Raw genomic sequence first — 20,740 nt, forward strand, 5'->3', positions numbered from 1 at the left:
TTTCATAGCTGGCTCCTCACAGCTCTTCTGGCCACCTCAGGGCTGGGGACGGAATGGCCTCCTGTGAGGCCTGAGGTGCGAGTAGCACAGCTGATAGTGCCCCACCATAAGAAGGGCCTTTAAGGGCCTGTGCAATGACCCGGGAACCTGAGGGCCCCACGGGTGAGTGGGGTAGGGCCGAGTGGAGGAGGGCAGAGAGTGTTCAAGTTAGTTGCATCTAATTCCAAATCCTGCAAAGATACAATTCAGATGATTTCAAATCGTCACATACAAATGTTGTTGGCTTCTGAACTTTTGCGACAAGAGGAGAGAGAGAGAGAGAGAGAGAGAGAGAGAGAGAGTTGTGTGTACATGTTTTTAATCTCCTCACTCAAAAAGTTATTCACTCCTTCTAAAAGTAGAGGCCAAGCCGGTGATAAATTGCTGACTCCTTCAACATGAATATTGTTCAATTATTCACAGATGTGTTTGGCCTGGCAAAAGCTTTTGCTTCAGCACATTTCTCCTGTTAACCGAAGGCATTCATGCTAATGTAGAATCAGCTATCATTAACACAGACTTTCAGCAGCTCTCAGCTACTCCAGTGTCTTCTTTCTTCACTCTATCATTTTCTCTTATGATTTAATTAGTGTGAGGCTGGAATCCTGGGCTCTGAATTTATCCAGGAAGCTGCACGGACAGAATTTTGACACCTGCTGAATTCTCCAAGCTGGGCTGTCTGCTCTATTCTTCACTCACTAAACTCAATGGTGGGATGTTGGCTTCGCAGATCTCCCCACAGCAGCCTGTGGGGAGACTAGTTGGCTATGCCAGAATTCTGGATTCGGGACAGAGGTTTCTTACCGCAGGTGCCTCACCTCTTGCCCTCTGGATTAGATGGATCCAGAGGGCTCTTCTTCAGGCAGGGCAGCTTTACCACCCTCATCCTTTTGCCTTAGAGGTTGTCCGCATGATTTCCTCACATCCTAGGAGGACTAGGGGCCTCAGAGATCACCAAGGGCTATGGCTTTCAAGCCTTTAATTTTTAACAGTGTAATTGTTTCAAAGGAAATTTTGTGCAGATGCTAAACGTCCAAGAGAGAAGAGCAAAGCTACGCTGAAGGGAACAGAGGTGGTGCCACGTGCTCCCTCTTCTCCCCAGACCCAGAAGCCCCTCTCAGGAGCTCCAGGGCTCTGTAAGCCCCAGCCTGAAATCCATGACCGAGCAAAGCCCAGCTGAGAAAGGATGTGACTTGCTCAAGATGAGATGCTAGTCATTGGTGGAGCCGGACCAGGATGCAATTACTCTGAGGGCTCTGTCAGTATTCTTTTCACTCAGCTCCTTCCAAGACTCTTCCCAAATACCGCCTCCTTCATTAAGGCTCTCTCTGGCCACTTACAATTTGCTTTGTTCATTTTTCACTCAACAAGTATTTGCTGAGCTCCTCTGGTGTGTGAGGCATTGCTTCATGTTCTAGGGAAGAACAGGAGACAAAATATGAGAAAATCTTTGCTTTCCTGAAGCTTATATTCTAGTGGGGAGAGAGAAGAAAATAAACACATGAATAATTAGATAAATGGGGGGGAGAATGCTATGGATGAGGTGGGGATTACGATTTGAAACAGGTGTTCTTTCACTGGAAGATGACATTTAAATGCTGACTTGAAGGGGGTGTGAGGAAAGAACATGTGAGCATACGATTGAAGATGGCCCAGGGAGAGGAAACAGTTCATACAATGGTACAGAGGTAAGACTATATCTAGAGAGTCATGTGAAGGGGCCAGTGTTTCTAAAATAAGAGATTCAAGGGGAGACCAGTAATAGGAAGCCAAAGAGGTAATAGGACCAAATCATATGACCTCACAGGTCATCGTAAGGACCATTGTAATGGTTTGAACATGAGCTGATTTGGATTTTGAAGGGATTACACCTGCTGCAGTTTTGCAGAAAGACATAGGAGTGCACAAGTGGAAGCAGAAGCAGGGAGAGTGTGCTATGGCAGTAATCTAGGTGAGACATGATGAGAGCTTACACCTGTGTGCTGCTGAGTGTTCACATTCTGAATGTTTTTGAGGGTAAAGCCAACAAAATTTGCTGAAGGATTAGTTGTGAGGTATGACAATAAAAGAGTTGTCAAGGTTGCTTATGCAGTTTTTAGCCTGAGCAAACAAAGATGTCATTCACCAAGGTGGAGAATACTGAAAGAAACTGGATGGAGGGATATTAGAAACTCCGTTTTGGAGAAGTTACTTTTAGGTATCCGTCAGATGTCCAAGCAATGAAGTAATGTGATAATTCTGTCCACTTGTGATATTTACAACCTCTTGTCCCCCAAAACACTATCGTAATTTTCTTTTTCTTTTCTTTTTTTTTTAACGTTTACTTATTTTTGAGAGAGAGAAAGAGAGACAGAGTGCGAGTGAGGGAGGGCAGAGAGAAAGGGAGACAAAGAATCCTAAGCAGGCTCCAGGCTCTGAGCTGTCAGCACAAAGCCCAACGCAAGGGTCAAAGTCATGAACTGTAAGATCATGATCTGAGCTGAAGTTGGATGCTTAACTGACTGAGACACCCAGACACCCCTATCGTAATTTTCAAAAGCAACTTGATCATATTCTGTGTGGGATTACAATTAATTTTGCATGTATCTGAATGTTGTTGGGACAATACAAGCATCCTGGTGCTGAGGACATTATTCATCCTGGAGTCCTCCACTGCTTTAGTATAGTGCTGGGCAGATGGCCTGTGTAATACATGCTTGTTGTCATAAATTCAACCAACATTGTAGAAGAGTTACAGAATTAGAAGAGCAGTATGACATAGCCTAGCATCTTCCAAATTGTTTTCTGCAGCACATTAATCCCTTGGGATGTTCAATTAGAAAACCAACTCCATAGTCAAGTTTAGGAAACTCTGTATTCTACACCCTTGTCTTTGAGCATCACAGAGCAGAATTGTATAATAAAAGGGATTAAAAAATCCTCCAAAAAATCCTCTGAAATGTATCTAACACTGTTAACCTCAGTGTCTCTAGTTACATCTGGCTACTGTCTGTTTTCCTTAGGTAGCCCTTACAGTATCTTCTGGAACTAGTGTTGTACAGAACACACCATAGGATATGTTGGGAGACAAAAAAAATAAATGCTGAAATTAGGAATCTGAAGACCCAGGTCTGAGCTCTCACAGTGTGAGCTTAGACAAACATCATTACCTGTCTGGGCTCTGTTTCTTCATCTGATGGAATCAGACTAGTTAATTCTATGGCTTAAATGTGTAACATGCAAATTTTATTCATTTCTTTCGCTTTTATTTCTTCTAGGGGTAGCGATGGGTTTTAGCAACTTAGTAAAGACCTCTGTGGTTTATATTTAGCATCTAACTGATCTCTTCTTGCTACTTTCCCCAGTCTTCTCTTAGTTTCCCTAGGAGAAACTCATGATACCCCTTAGCTATCTGGCCTCCCACTCCCAACACTAACATATGCCTCTGTCCTTAATCTCCAACCTTTGTTTGCTCTCTAGGCACTCACCACATTAGCCTCCAGAGCTCTCCTGCCTTCTCCTTACCTGCCCTAACCTAAATATTGTGTGGAGGTCTGGCTAGTGAGAGCTAGCTAATGTCTGCTAGGTGAACAGGTATCAACAGCTCAGACATTGCTCCTCCCAGGAAACCCCAATTTATGTAGGCCTTCTGGAGAGTAGTGCCTGGATCTAAAGAGGAATGTCTCTGATGGTAAGACCTTCAAGAATGCGGGACAACATGAGTGCATGTGGGTCCTATGATTCTCCATAGCACTTTAAAAAGGATATTACCTTTTTTTTCTATGTGTAGGAAACTTGTTGGTATGTTAAGAGACCTGGCAAATGAAGTCTGTGGAGGGCAAGAATGGAGAAAATATGTTCGGAAGAACTCCCATTAGTGTAGCTTACCTAAATATGCTGGATTTAAAAAGTGTCTTTCAAATGCATGAATGAGCTGGTAGGAAAGTAAGGGAATTCCTCAGAGAGCACGTGTAAGAAAGTCTGAATTAATCTAAACTCTGGAGCAGGCATGTGTCCTTTTAGATTAAACATGTAGGAAATAAGAGAAAGGGGGCTGGGGTCTAAACAAAGTGGGAATACCCATACATAAAGCTGGGGTCCCTCAATGGGTGATCTAAAAAATTACCCACCCCACAAAGGGAGATGATGAGAAAATATGCCTTCAGCTCTGGATGTTACAGAATAAAAGAACATATTTACCCTGAGAACTCTTATCCACAAACCCTCCCTCATGTGGGCTTGGTGTCTGAATTTATATTACATGTGACCTAAAAAAGTGTATTCTGAAAATTTAGTTCTAAGTAGTCCTAGGTTAGTAATGCCCCCAGGCATTTGGAAGAAACAAATATAAACAGTCTCTGGAGAAAAACTCTAAATGCAGGACTGGAGAATTCTTTCAGATAAAGATCTTAGGAACATGAACTCACAATGAGAAATCAATAAACACATGGGTTCACAAACCACCATTAGCAAGAGTCAGCAGAAACAACCAACTACAAAATTAGAACCACAAAGACTGCAGATATTGGAATAGGCAGATAGAGAATTTAAAGCCAGAATGTTTAATACTTCCTTGGAAATAAATAAAAGTATGTTAAAAAAACAAATCATGAGATTGTAAAAATAGGTCAGACAGACCTATTTAGTTTAAATAGGCAGTTTTAAAAATTTAAAAAGACAGTTTAAAAAGAAGTCAGGCAGATATTCTAAAAATGAAAAACCTTTATAAATAAAGTTAAAATGTAGTGGGTAGTCAAAGAGAAGGTTAGTGAACAGAAAGGTAGATCTTTGAGAGAGTTTGAGAGTCATGGATGACACAGTGAGAAGATCCAGTGTTTCTATTATTGGAATTTTAAAAAATAGACAAAAGACAGAAGAAGGGAGAGGCTGCATTATATATGTGCTAAATAATGACTGAGAAGTTTGCAAATTTGATAAGAGACACCCAGGCTTAAGTTCCTTAAGTCCACATCCAGGTACACCACTTGCAACTGCAGGACACCAAGAAAAAGAGATCTTAACAACAGCCAGGAACAAAGGACAAATTACTGCAAAGGAATGAAAATTAGGCTGACAGATAATTTCTCTGTGCTAGCAATCAAATGCAGAAACTAGGGGAAGGAACTCTTAAATTTTGGAAAGAACATGAGTGTCAACACAGAAGGCTACATCTAACAAAACTTCTTTTATGAATGAGGAGAAGGAGAATGAAAAGAAATTTTCAGACAACGAAAACCTGGGCGTGTTTATTGACAATGGGTTTTACTAAGGGAATTTCTGAGAGTTCTTAGGAAGGAGAAAAAAGATTTCAAAGGGAGGGCTTAAAATATTACAAGAATTGGTGAACACAGGAAATAATATGTGGGTAAATCTAAATGAACATTGACTGTATAAAACAATATTAACTATGCCTAATCTGTGGAATAAAAAAAATCAGTAAAAATCCTGAACAATTACATATAAGTCAGGATTGAAGTAATTGAAAGCCTTCTAAGATCCTTGTTTTCTTGAGAGAATTAGTAAAGATAATACTTTATGTAGTAGACACTGCAGTTATAGTTCATAGTCATCAGTGACTTCAAACTCATGCTAACAGTATCCCACCTCTGATGCACCATGTTCCTTTTCTCTCTGTGTTGTGAGGACTTCTCCAAAGCCATGGGTGACCAGCAGGCCCATGTGCAAGAGAAGTACAGGGGTTTGGGTGAATTATTACCCCTGGGGCAACTCCAAACCAATGAATAATGGAAGGTTATAGATAGCTACCCACATTTCCCATCATGCAGGTGGATAATTATAGAATTCATTTCTCATGCTCCTCAGAAAACCTGGTAGAATCAATCCCCCATTTGCCATGGCAATGACCTTGATAAAGACACTGATAGGGGCTTTCTTTCTTCCCAATCTCCCCATTCTCTTATTCCTGCTTCCTTAGGTTGCCTGCAAAATATGCTATCTGCCTCCAAGGACTTGTCTTAGATTCTGTGAATCTAGGAGCTTAAACTAAAACAATTAACTTTTCACTTTAATTTAATATCTAATTTAATTTAATTTAATTTGTTAAACTTAATTTAACAAATTTAACAACTATTAAAAGAATAAAAATAGAGTGAATAACTCCTAAAACCAATATAAGGAAAAATGGAATGGAAGTGAAACTCAGCTAATCTAAAAGAAGGAAGAAATATATTTTTTAAGTTTAAAATAAGATGGTAATAATGAACCCAAATGTATGAGAAATCACAATCAATGTAAATGGGCTAAATGCTCCAGTTAAAAGATAAAGATCACCAACTGCATTTAAAAGCACAGTACAGAGAGAAGAAAAAGAGAGAGACAAGCCAAGAAACAGACTCTTAACTATAGAGAGCAAACTGTTACCAGAAGAGAGATGGGTGGGGTGGGGGGATGGATGAAACAGGTGACAGGGATTAAGGTTGTGATGAGCACTGGGTGTTGTAATGAAGTGTTGAATCACTAAATCATACACTTCAAACTAATATTACTGTATGTTAACTGATTGGAATTTAAAAACTTAAAAAACCCCACAAAACCCAAAACAAAACAAAAACAAAAGCATAGCAAAACAAAGCAAAGTCCAGATATATGCTACTTATAAGATGCGTACAAAAATCCAAAGATCTAGAAAGGCTGAAATCAAAGGATGGGGAAAAAGTCATACACCAGGCAAATGCTAAAGGAAATTTAGGATTTTATATATATATATATCTATATACTTTGGAATCAGAAAATGCAATTAAAAATGCTATTCATGGTTGGAAAACAAAGTATAATATACACAGGGATAATAAAAGCATATACACACATATCTATATCTGTATCTATGTCTATGTCTACATCTATGTCTACATCTACATCTGTATCTATATCTGTATCTATATCAGATATAATAGCCTTTAAGGACAAAAAATTTTTAGACATTAAAAAAACCTTCACTATCCATTGATAAAAGCTTCAATTTACTATTCTAAATCTGAATATATCTAATAGTGTAACTTCAGAATATATACAACAAAAATTGATCCAGCTATAAGGACAAATTGACAAATTCACCATCTAAGTGGGAGATTTTAACATCCTGTTTTCAGAGACTGATAGGTCAAACAGATGAAAATCAATAATAACAGAGACAATCTGAACAACACATTTAATAAGCATGATTTAAAGGATATATGTAGAACACTGCACCAATAAATGGAGAATACACATTCCTTCCAAACACACAGAGAACTATTTATAAAAATGATCAAGTACTAGGTTGAACACATTTCAAAGAATCTACATCTAATAGATAGACAACAATGAAATTACATTAAAATAAAAAAAGAAAATATATCAGAAATTAAAGAAATTCTATAATGAATGTATCGTGGAAAAACAACAGTGAAAATATTATAAATCAAAGCTTGTGGGATGCAGGTTAATTTGTCCCTACAGATGAAATAATGGCTCCAAATACTTCAAATATTATAAAGAAAGAGAACTGGGGGTACCTGGGTGGCTCACTCGGTTAAGCGTCTGACTCTGATTTCAGCTCAGGTCATGATCTCACAGTTTGTGAAATCTAGCCCCAAGTCAGGCTCTGTGCTGACAGGGTGGATCCTGCTTGGGATTCCCTTCTGTCTGTCTGTCTGTCTGTCTGTCTGTCTCTTTCCCTCCTCAGCTTGTGCATGTGTGCATGCATGATCTCTCTCTCTCTCAAAATAAATAAACATTAAAAAAAAAAGAAAGAGAAGCTGAAAATTAGCAGCTATACATCCAACCTTAAAAGGTAGAAAATAATAGTAGAAAAAACCCAAAGAAGGAAGTAAGGAAATAGTAAAGGAAAAGTCAGAAATTAAGGAAATGGAAAAGATTCAATAGAAAGGAGCAAAAGGGGTAGACATTTTTTTCTTTGACTATCCTAATAAAATTGACACACCTCTGCAAGACTGATCATGTATGACAGTAAAAAGAAACAAATAAACAGCATTAGGAATGAAAAAGAGCATAACTCTGGATTGAGGCAACAGAGATTAAAATATTTATGCTAATAATTTCAAAACTCATAGAAATTGCATAAATTCTGCAGAAAATTTTAAAAAATACTAAAATTGACTCAAGAAGAAATGATTCTATAGCCATGAAGGGCATTAATTCAACATTTAGAAACATTTCTTCAAAGAAGGCACCAGTCACAGACAGTTGTATAAGTAAGGTAAGCTGTACAAAGCTTTCAAGGAACAAGTAATTCTAACCCTACATAATGTTTTAGAGAGTCAAAAAGAGTCCAGGATAGCCTCAATATGAAATCCCGACAGACCAGTATAAGAAAGGAAAGTTATAGGACAATTTAAATCATGGCTTTTTCTGCAAACATCCTAAACAAAATACTAGAAAAGTGAATCTAAGACCAAAAATAACACCTTATGACCAAGTTTATACTGGTCCAGGAATACAAGGCTAGTTTGACATTAAAAAAATATGTAGATTTAATTTACCATGGTAGCAAACTGAAGCATCTGATAAAAATAACCACTCATGGTAAAAGTCTTAGCAAACTCAGAATAGAAGGAACATTCCTTAGCCAGATACACTATATCAACCTGAAGTTTATAGCCAACATTATATTCAGTGGCTAAATATTTTTGTTGTTGTTCTTGAGGACATACTTTCCCTCTGCTGTGTGCAGGGCCCAGAGTTATTTGGGGTGTGTCCACCAGGATTGTTGGTTGAAAAGAGCAGAAGATTGGCCCCGGTGGCCAATAGGTGGTCAGATGACCAGGCTGAGAAATCAAGAACCAGGGGAGAACAGAAGGGCTAGACAGGCTTGATCTTTCTCATTCCCTCCCTCCTTCCTTCCACCCTCCCTCTCTCCCTCCCTCCCTCCCTCCCCTCCTTCCTTCCTTCCTTCCTTCCTCCCTCCCTCCTTCCCTCCCTTCTTTCTTTCCTCCCTTCCTTCCTTCCTTCCTTCCTTCCTTCCTCCCTCCTTCCCTCCCTTCCTCTTTAGTAGCTAAATATTAAAAGCGTTCCCTTTAAAGTTAGAAAAATAAAGGATTCTTGCCACTACTACTGCCACAATATACTTCCACAATATACTGGAAGCCCTAGCCAATTTAATGAATCAAGAAAAAAATGCATAAGGACTAGAAAAAAAGAGGCAGTATTATTAGCAGATAAAATGACAAAAATCTCAAAATAATCTACAAAAATGATTAGAATTAATAAGGGAATTTAGCAGATTGTCAGGTTTTGATTAATATCAACATCAATTGTATCTGTATACTATGGAAAGAATCATACAATGCAATTAAAAATGCTATTCATGGTAGGAAAACAAAATATAATGTACTCAGGGATAATAAAAGCAGAGGCATATAGTATTTATCATGGACCATGCACTATTCTACACATTCCTTTTATATTAACCTATGTAATCCTTATAACAACACTATGATGTAGGTGTTATAAATTACTCTCATTTTACAGCTGTGGAAACTGATAACCAAAGAGAGTATGTAAGTTGTCCATATTGTGTGGTTAGTAAACTTCAGAGTAGGAATTCATTTTTTTTTAATGAAACATCTGTTTTCAGAATATGTGCTCTTAACTACTATCCTACAATTTCCTTTTTGGAGAGAATTGCAAAACTTAATTGAAAGACATCAAAAAAGACTTAAATAAAAAGAAAGGCATACCATGCTTATGGATAAGATAACAATATTATATAGATACCAATTATTCCAAAATTGATCTATATATTCAATGAAATTCCAATCAAAATCCTAATAGGATTTTCATGGAACTTGATCAGTTCATTATAAAATTTATATGGATGCACAAAGGGTCAAGAAGAGTCAGTGCATTCCCAAAAAGTAAGAACAAGGGAGGAGAAGGATATTTGCCTTATCAGATAACAACATAAAAGGTTAATACTATAAAAATACTATAAAAATAAAAATGTGCTTTTGGCATAGGGAAAGGCATAATAAAAAAATCTTGTAAATTCATCCATGCATGTGTGGAGAGTGATAGGTGACAGAGGGAATCAGACAGGGGAAAAGATGGGCTCTTCAATATGTGGTACTGTTTATCTAGATGGAAAACAATGAAAATGGATTCTTACTTCACACTATACACAAAAATTAATTCCAGATGGATTAAGGTCTTAAATGTCAAAGGCAAAACTTGAAGACTTTTAGAAGGAAATATGAAAAAATATCTTTATGATCTTAAGGTGGTATTTGTTAAAAACAGCACAAAAAACCCCTAATGATGAATAAAAAGATGGCAAAGGCAGGGTACATTGAAATTAATAACTTCTAATTATGGAAAGCAACAGAGACAAGAAAGGAAAGCAACAAAGTGAGACAGGAGATTGGCAGTATGCATAACTGACATTGGTTCAGGGTCCAGAATATAATAAAGAACTGTAAATAAATAAGAAAAAGACTAACAGCTCAAAGGAAAGTGGAACAAAAGATCTGAGCAGAAATTTCACCATAGAGTGTGACTATCCAATAAGCATATAAAAAGATGCTCAACCTCTATAGGAATCAAGGAATACACATTAAAATCATATTGTGATATAATTTCTTACCATCGAAATAAACAACAATCAGAATGTCTGAAAATCCCGACTTTCCTACACTGCTGGTGGGAGTATAAATGGCTACAATCACTTTGGGAAACAACTTGTCATTACCTAGTAAGGTGAAAATACGAATAGCCAGCAATTCCACTCATACATATATTATCTAGAGAAATTCTTACAAATGTGCATTAGGACAAAGGTACAAGAATGTTAACAGCAGCATTGTTCTTAATTTTACAAAACTGGAAACTACCCAAATGTGCATCGACAGCAAGATGAATAAATAAATTTTGATATGCTCATAAAAGGAATACTATACAGTGATGGGAATGAGTGAATTACAGCTCAGTGTTCCCTATGCAAGAATCTCAAAATGATAATATTGAGCCCAAGAAACATTTACAGAAGAATAAATAGGGTATAATTCTACTTATATAGAGTGAAATAAGGAAAAACTAAACATTATTTTGTTCAGGAATTACAGATGTATCCAGTAAAACTATAAAGTAAGGCAAGGTAATGGTGAACATAATTCAAAGCAGTAGTTTCTACTGGGAAGGAGGTAGGAGACTGTGAATTGAGGAAAGGCATACAAGAGGGTCTCCATGTTACCAGTTACACTCTGTCTCTTAATCTGGGTAATGACTAAAGGTGGTTGTATTTTGTTATTTTATTATTTTTATACTTTACACTTTACCTATACTTTGTAAATGATACATTTCCCAATTTAAAGAGAGGAAAAGTGTCCATAGAGAGACTTTCTATTTCAATTTTTTTCATGTTTATTTATTTATTTTGAGAGATACAGTGCATGTGAAGAGGAGAAAGGCAGAGACAGAGGGAGAGACAGAGAATCCCAAGCAGGCACCACACTACCAGCACAGAGCCTGATGTGGAACTTGAACTCACCAACCGTGAGATCATGACCTGAGCCCAAACCAAGAGCTGGACACTTAACCAATTGAGCCTCCCAGGTGCCCCGATTTCTATTTCAGATCGTGAATTATTGGCATTTACCTTCTGCAAGCTCCTGGGAACATCACAAAAAGGAAAATATGAAAAAAAACTCGACCATGTTTAACAAAGTAGGAAACTTCCCAATGCCTCACAAAGTATGAACTGTCAGGGTCAAAAAATGGACACTGGACTGAGCAGAGGAAGTATGTTGAAAGCTGATGCTAGCCACCTTGTACCATGAGTGGGGTGCAGACTTCCCCAAAGACCAGTGTCTTCAGTCTGAAAGACAATGAGCCTTTGGTTAGAACAATGATACCCCAGGTTGTGACCTGGCCCTAGGACATGGGGGAGCATCCCTGAAGAGTGGGTGGCATTACTCTGCAGAAAGGCAAGGCAAGTGCAGCAGAAGGAGAAGGAGATGCCAGGTTATTTCCATGACCAACTTATTGATGACCTGACTGTCCCAGCTGACTGCTTAAAACACAGCAAGCTGAAAGGGAAAGGAGGCAGCACAGAAAGCCCAGATTCCTATTAATGGGACAGTGTTTCCATTCTGCAACTGCTAGGACTGTTGAGTGCTATGGTCCACAGTTGCCCTTCTCCAGAAAATTTCTCATCCAGAGATGTCTGGGAGGTTACACCCTAACCCTGGTGTGGTGTGGGGCTCCCAGCTCCTAACCAACTGATTGATGTGAGGAAACCCTTATGCTGGACCATTCTGGGTACTATTTCTGCTTCAGGATCAGGCTGAGTTAAGATTCCAGCTGAGACTACATCCTGTGCTCTATCCAACCTCCTCTGCTCCTTTACAGGTCCCTTGCATAAGAATTTCCTTTTGGGGCACCTGGGTGGTTTGGTCGGTTAAGCTTCCAACTTCGGCTCAGGTCACGATCTCACAGTTTATGGGTTCAAGTACGTGTTGGGCTCTGTGCTGACAGCTCAGAGGCTGGAGCCTGCTTCAGATTCTGTGTCTCCCTCTTTCTGCCCCTCTCCTGTTCATGCTCATGCTCTGTCTCTCTCTTAAAAATAAACATTAGAAAAATTAAAAAAAAAGAGTTTCCTTTCTATTCTCTGCTTTGAGGGCATCTGGTGTGTATAAATTACACTGATTTTTTAAAGCTCTTTTCTCCACCTCCACTTATAGTACTCTTTAGCAAGTAATTAACCTCATTTGCATAATACTTTATTATTTTATTAAAAAAACAAATACAAGCTCTTTGCATAGGAATAATAAATAAAGATCAAGTAAGGTAGAGAGGGATAAAAAAGCTAAAAGTGGATGAAAAACATACCTGTCAAGAGGAATGAACAAAAACTACAAAAAAACTTGATAAATACTAGCTCCAACCACATGAAATTGTTGATGTTTGACCATTACTGACTCACAGAAATACAATTTCATGTGGGCCAATCTGAATAGGTGTACAAATTCTTACAGAAGTTACAGGCAATATAATCTTTCTAAAATAGAGCTCCAAAGGAAGTAGATGGTTCGCAGAAAAGAAAATCAGACAACAGAAAGAAATGGCATGTAAGTTAGTAGAGCTTCTGAAGAAAAATGGAAGATAAAACAGTAACATTATAGAGATGAAAACCACATTAAAAGCAATAAAAATTGGATGAAACTAACTGAAAACAATGACATAGTGGCTTGAAGAAATCATAGTAAACACAACGGAAAAGTGAAGTGATATCATCATGATTATAGAGAAGGTAATAGATACTGTTGTATTTGAAAGGGTTCCTTGTAAATAGGCTCTGAGGTGGAGCACTGAGGCAGGTTTATTGGAGTATTCTCAGGCAATGCCTCTAAGACAGGGAGACTGGAAGGATTGGGCAGAGGAAAGCTGACCTGTGATGTGGGTGCAGCTGAGATCTAAGCAGATTCCACACGGTACTCTGGAGCTGGATGGCCTTTCAAAATTGTCCCAAATTGAAAGAAAAGGGCTAAGCCTTGGTTTCTCTCATTATTCCAGCCCATCATTGGCCATGAGTTGGTCTCTGGATGAGTCGGCTTCCTATGGCTGAGGGCTCGTCCCAGTGAGGGAGGGATGTAGCTCTGAGCTCTCAGCAGCCAGGGGGTAGGTGCTTTGGCCTAAACAAGGAAGCTGGTGGAGAGCCACAGAATTTACTAGATCCAACTCTTGCACAGCTCAGATCCCACTTGCTTCTCATGGTAAATTTGCTTCCTCTGGGAACAGTTTCTTCAGGATTCTTGTTGGTCTTGCTTCCATCAGGTCATGTGACACAAAGAGCAAAGTTTGCAGGCACTGCAGCTTTGACCATGTTGGAGAATCCCTTCCTGTCCTGGGCACCACTCAGCTGGCAGCTTCTGTGTCACCCAGGAAATGTGTTGAACAGGCAGTCTCCCGAACTCAAAGTAGTTTTTCTTAGTTAGGGACATTATGGAATACAATAATCTGCCCTTTACTTCTGAGGGAGTCAAGCTGTTCCAAATCCCTGGGCCCTAAAAACTGTACTGAATCTCAGAAGGGTGTATCTCTCTGTGGAATGCATGCATCCTATGAAGGCCTCCAGGGTACTTGCTGCTTCCTGCTACTCCATCATTGTTGATAGAATGGATGTCTTTGGTGTTCTGCCACTCCTGTGATCTGATCTCTGTTACTGGTCTGCTTAGTAGGAGGGAGGGTGGTGGTAGACTCTGAGAGGGGTCAGTGTTATCTTGTATGGCCCTGGTATCATTTGCAGCTTCTGCATGATGGGCAAGCAAGGGGGATTCACTGGGATGTAACTGAGTGGGCTACTTGTGCAGGCCCAGCATGTTCTGGGGAATCTGGGAGTTCAAAACTATCAAATGTAAATATTCAGACACCCCACATCCCAGGTCTTGGGGTCCTATGCTTTCCCTGTTAGGGCCTTCTTTTGCTGAGTCCCTGAGCCTGGCTCTCCACTCTGTTTGCCCAGTGGCTACAATCAGTTAGGCTTTTCTTAAACACCACGAAGCAAACCCTTTGGCTTTCACACTTGTTCCTGAGTGGGTGGTGAAGCACACAGAACTATCATTGCTCTTTAGCACATCAGTGTCACTCAGCTACCCATTCCCTTGTCCTTATAGTCACCACTTACATCATACCCTCAAGCCTCTCTGTCTACCAGTGTTGTTTCCTCAGATAACTCATTAAACCATATCCCTGACATGTTGCTCTGTGTATCTTATCTTTGAAACCTGAGGAAAGGCTATTAATTTTATTGTGTTGGTTTTGGCCCATTATACCAAGCTGACAAGATCTTGAATCTTGATTTCTCATTCACTGTGTTATCCTCCCAGTTTTATATTATCTTTATTCAATTTATCGATATAAATATTAAACAGGACTGGGTCAATGTTGATAAAATTGTTGAACAGGACAAGGGTAGAGATGGGTTCTTGAGGCGTGCCATTAGGAACCATGCCTCATTAGTCTCACTAACTCAACAAATATTTATTGAATACCTAATATCTGCTGGGCAACCTGTGTTACACTGGGGATATAATGATGAGCAAGAAATGCCTCCTGACCATAAGCTCCTTATGCCTCTCCATATAGGTTTATATCAATCAGTTTATTTACTGCTGTGTGCTAGGGCATTCAGCTAGGTTGTAAATCTACTGACATTGTACTATAATCTAGCCTTGTCGTTCTTGGAAATTTTAATTTAATGGATCAGCAAAAATCTTAATACAGAATATAAGGGCTGATACAGGGTTCTTTCCACTGGTAATTTTGTAAAATAAAGATATTATTAAAAAATTCTGATAACTGTCATTTCATAATATAAAGGACAGTTCCTGCCCTTGTGGAGTTTACAATCTAGTGAGAGCCAGACTTTAAACAAAGAAACAAAAAAATGAAATACAAAGTACAAGTCCTGAGATTCGTAAGCAGAAGCAAATCAGGAACAAGAGTGGAGAACAACAGAAGTAGCCAGAAAAGGCCTTTCCAAGAAGTGACATGTTAACTTATACATGGAGGGGTGGGAAGGAAGGGATCCTCTGGGTGGGAATCTGGGAGGGTGCATCACGTGGGAAACTCCTGCTGGGGAGCTTGGTGTGTGTGAAGAACTGGAAGGAGGCTAGTTGAGCTGAGGCTGTAGGAGGAGGAGGAGCCTCCAAGGCTGCAGGGGGGAGAGTGTGGGGAAACAGGCAAGATTAACTCTGAGTGACTATCAGGACACTCTGCATGCTGCTGGCAACCATCTAGTGGGTGGCTCTGCTCCTCTCAGTGGGAAGGCTGTGCCGACCCCAGCTTCCCACAGGACCTCTGGGTGCCATGGGCACTGGGCTGCTGGCTTTCTCTGTGGTAGCATGTAGCTTCCCTGAGGACCCAACCTTCTTCAAGGCTACTTTCACAAGAGCCTTTAAAAACGGGGGATGGGGGAGCTCACAGGGGGTGGGGTCCCTTTCCTTGGCACTGTTCAGGATGTAGATCAACTGGAGTAATCCATGGCACAGAGGCAGAGTCTTTACCTGTGAGTTCTGGCTTGCACTGTGTGGTTAGTTTGAGCCCTTCTGTCAACCAAGAGGTTGGCTGAAGTCAGAGCATGTGGGGCTTGCTAAGCCACAATAAGGAGTTTGGATTTTATTCAAGATACAAAGGAAATCATTGAAAGGTTTTGAGCAAGGAAGTAAAACAATCTGATTTACATTTTAAAAACCTCACTCTGCTTGCAGTGTGGGGAATGGATTATATAAGGACTTGAGTTGGAGCAGGGGAACCAGCTGGCTGCTGTTGAATTAACTTGGATGAAAGAAAGAGGCTTGAGCAAGAGAGTTCACATGGGGAATTGAGAGAAGTAAACAGACTCCAAATACATTTAGGAAGTAAAATGATAAGACTTACTAATTGATTAGATGTCAGTATAATGTGCCAGAAGAACTCAAACATAATGCCCAGGTATCTTGCTTAAGCCACTGGGTAAATGGGGTTCCATTTACAATGATGAGGAGAAGGAAGAATACATAATTCTAGGGGAGAAAATAATGGAACCCCTTCATAAATATGAAGGTTGAGATATTTGTGAGACATTTAAATGATGTGTCAACTGGGCTATTGGATGTATTGATCTGGAGTCCAAAAGAGAGGTTCAGGCTAGAGATATAAATTTTGGCATATTTACTGTATACATGGGATTGAAGAGAATTTGGAGAGATAAAAGTAGAGAGCAGTATAGAATCCTAGAGAATGGCAATATAGGATGCCAGAGGAGAGGGAGCTAGGGAGAGGGAGTGAGGGAGGGGGAAAAGAAGGAAGAGAAAGGAAAGATGGGGGGGAGGAGAAGCGAGAGAAAGACAGGAAGAAGAGAGAAAGAGAGGGAGACAGGAGAGGAGAGGACAGAAGAGGAAAGAGAAGACAAAATGAAGGTTTTTACAGAACAGGAAATAGCAGGGCATTTTTTGTAAGTCATCAGAAATGATGCAGATAGAGTGTTTGCTGGTGAAAGAGAGAGAATTAATTGCAAGAGTGAAGTTGGTGGTCCATGTTAATGGGCCATGTCTTTTCCTCAAGTTTTTATTTTTTGAGAAATATTAACTTTTTTTAAAATATGAAATTTATTGTCAAATTGGTTTCCATACAACACCCAGTGCTCATCCCAAAAAGTACCCTCCTCAATACCCATCACCCACCCTTCCCTCCCTCCCACCCCCCATCAACCCTCAGTTTGTTCTCAGTTTTTATTTTATTTTATTATTTTTTTATTTTATTTTTTTTTTATTTTTTCAATATATGAAATTTATTTTCAAGTTGGATTCCATACAACACCCAGTGCTCATCCCAAAAGGTGCCCTCCTCAATACCCATCACCCACCCTCCCCTCCCTCCCACCCCCCATCAACCCTCAGTTTGTTCTCAGTTTTTAAGAGTCTCTTATATTTTGGCTCCCTCCCTCTATAACCTCTTTTTTTTTCTTCCCCTCCCCCATGGACTTCTGTTAAGTTTCTCAGGATCCACATAAGAGTGAAAACATATGGTATCTGTCTTTCTCTGCATGACTTATTTCACTTAGCATAACATTCTCCAGTTCCATCCACGTTGCTACAAAAGGCCATATTTCATTCTTTCTCATTGCCATGTAGTATTCCATTGTGTATATAAACCACAATTTCTTTATCCATTCATCAGTTGATAGACATTTAGGCTCTTTCCATAATTTGGCTATTGTTGAAAGTGCTGCTATCAACATTGGGGTCCAAGTGCCCCTATGCATCAGCACTCCTGTATCCCTTGGGTAAATTCCTAGCAGTGCTATTGCTGGCTCATAGGGTAGATCTATTTTAAATTTTTTGAGGAACCTCCACACTGTTTTTCAAAGCGGCTGCACCAGTTTGCATTCCCACCAACAGTGCAAGAGGGTTCCCGTAGAAGTTTTTAAGGAAGACAGACAATGTGTTTCTCTATTCTTTGAGCCTTTAAATATAAAATTAGAGGCCATATCCTCCCAATTACATGTTCTTTCAGTGCTCTGTGATGAAACTTGTCTGAATCTAAAACCCAGAGATCATTGAGAGTGTCTGGGGATGCTTTTCTCATCTCACACTATCTTCTGGCAAGTGTCTTCTGGCTGATAATTTCTCCATCTTTCTGATGAAGACAGAGGCAACACAGGGACTAAGTGGCAATGCCTGTCTTGTGTCTTTGTCTGACATTGCCCTGTTTGCCTCGAGCAGGTTGCTTCTTTGTCCTATTCATACAAATATATCTGGGAGAACATTGGTGTTGTCCTTTCCAATGTCACCTCAGCTCATTATTATCTGTGACCTCTAGATGCTGTTCTTATCAGTATATACCACTCTGGCATTTCTCCCTGGCTATGTGCCCATCTGTAGTGATTATTCTGACTGATTCCTCAACATCCATTATATCCTTTATACCCAGTATATCCTAGGTGATTATTTGACTATAATTATATGAAACCATTCTCATCAGTGATCGGTTTAGGGATGACTGTATTATCCAATTTCATCCAGCCTGAGGGTAAAGCCAGCACACAGGGAGGGTAGGACGGAGGAAGTCCTAGAAAGTGTCCCTCTCAGACTATGCCTGGAGCCCACCCTCCTAATGAACTTTTATGTTTCTTTCCTTTAAGTTAATTTGAGTTGCTGTTTCCTCTGTTTTTCAAAGTCATCCTTTTTCAAACACCTTTCCTTGACACTCCCCACTACTGACATCCTTTTGAAATCTATATTCATTAAAGAACTCCCTGTGCAGATGCATTGATTTCTGTAGATGTCTCCATGTCTTTTTAAATGGTATTAACTATAATTGCATCCCAAGAATTTCTGGTAGTATGGCCTCTCAACATCTTTCAGTGTTCTAGTGTGATAAAATTTCAGACATACAGTATTTTAGATAATCTGTCCTGTTATTCCCATAGGCTATTGAAATGTGTGCTAGAATCATTGTTTTTCTATCTAGACTTCTTTTTCTCAAACTGCCCATTGCACCAGATGCAACGTGAAATCTCTTGGCCTGTGACACATCTTGATTTTTGGTTTGGAAATATGGTCACTGTTCTTTTAGAGTCTGTCTATGGCACCAATCTGAATGTTTTGAAACCTACATTTCAAAAACGACATGTCTGACTATATCTAATGCTTCTTTCATTCAAAATAATAACCTCCAACATGACACGGTCCCTTTCTCCCAAGTTTCCTGTCACTTCTACTTTACCAATTTGTTCTTCCTTGTTGGTCAGAATTAAGTCCAGAGTAGCAGCTCCATTCTTACATCCTTTTCTTTCTAAGAGACGAAACTGTCAGTGCCGAGCGTCAGGTAGCTCAATTGGGATGAACCCAGGGGACGTATTTGTGGTAATTCACATGCCTGGAAGAAAAGAGTTTGATGTGAGCTTCAGATCAGCAGAGAAATTGGATTTATTTTGGACACCGTATCAGAAGGAAAAGGACCAAGCCACTGGGAGAAATTGAGGTGATTGAATAGACTGCACCAAGGCTAAACGCTGTGTTCATTTTCTTCGAGAAATGAAACATTGGCTCTAGGAGACACTGTGTCTGCATTAGGAAGACACTGTATGGTGCTGGCAGATCCGAGGAAAGATGCAGGTCACTTGGGGTTTGGACTGGCAGATGTCAGCATAAGATGGAGCCATGGAAGGAGTGCATGTTGCTAGCCACTTGCTTGAGGTTTTCATGGTGAGCCAGGCATATCTTGCTAGCAGAGGGGAGATCTTGCTAGCAGAGGATGTGTTGGCAGCCAAGGGCGGAGGGCAGGATTGTTGGTGGCACAGCACCACTTCCTGTACAAGTGGTGAGAAGCAGGGGAATGGGGTGAATTCTAGGGTCAGTCAGCCCTGGGTTGGAGTATGCCCTGGATGGGTACATTACTGGATCCCTTGGCATTTCAGTACCCTGTTCTGTAAGATGTGGATAATAGTGCCTGCCTGCTCTCTAGGTTGGTGAGAATTGAATTTTAAGGTATGGAAAGCATTTAATACAGAACGGGCACAGAATAAGTACTCAATAAATGAATGGGGTACAGGCCAAAGAGGAGCAGACTCCACTTGGGGTCAGAGGATTCCTGATGAGGTCTACAGGAAGTGGGAAAATGAAACCTGGGGTACACAAGGGAGAGAAAAAATAGGCAGGAATGAGAAAGGCTTCAAAGTGAGTGGAGGATGGTAATGTCATCCAGAAATAGGCCTAAGAGACAGCTGCACATCGAGACAGGCTGTGATGAGCACCATAGTGTGGAGCTAATACCTTCTGTGGTAGACCAGGGCTGCAAATAGAAAGACAATGGTGCCAGCCCTCAATGAGCTTACTTTCCAAGGAACAGCTTTCTGGTCAGCTATAGGCATCTTACTGCAAAGAGAAAACATAGAGAAAGGGAAAGGGAAGAAATGAATATTTGAATTTATTTTGTATATAATATGTATATATGTATACATAATATTATGCATATAATATGACTGGCTTAAGCCAGCAGTACCTATCATTAGAGGGAAAAGGTCACTGAGAGGTCCTGAGTCTGTGCCCAGCCAGCAGTGCATGCAGACCTTGGGCCCCTGAGCACATGGGTGGCCTCTAAGCGGCTGTGCAGACTCAGGTGTAACTGTGAAGGGTCTTGTATGCATAGTGAAATTATAGAAATTTTGCCATGAGCTTTCAGGGGAAAACCATTTAAATAATGTTAGTAATTCCAGGAGCTATCC

The 20,740-nt window shown here is 39.9% G+C and overlaps 1 long non-coding RNA gene across 1 annotated transcript; it reads right to left on the reverse strand.

Moving 5' to 3' along the window:
• Window positions 1-327: 327 nt before the first annotated feature.
• On the reverse strand, window positions 328-20,372 carry LOC122216888. Its single transcript, XR_006201169.1, has 3 exons — window positions 20,289-20,372; window positions 19,240-19,392; window positions 328-1,453 (listed from the first exon to the last, which is right to left on the reverse strand). It is a non-coding gene; the product is annotated as an uncharacterized LOC122216888 (long non-coding RNA).
• Between the last annotated feature and the right edge of the window lie 368 nt (window positions 20,373-20,740).

This window comes from Panthera leo, chromosome B1, assembly GCF_018350215.1.
Source record: "Panthera leo isolate Ple1 chromosome B1, P.leo_Ple1_pat1.1, whole genome shotgun sequence".
Taxonomy (NCBI): Eukaryota; Metazoa; Chordata; class Mammalia; order Carnivora; family Felidae; genus Panthera; species Panthera leo.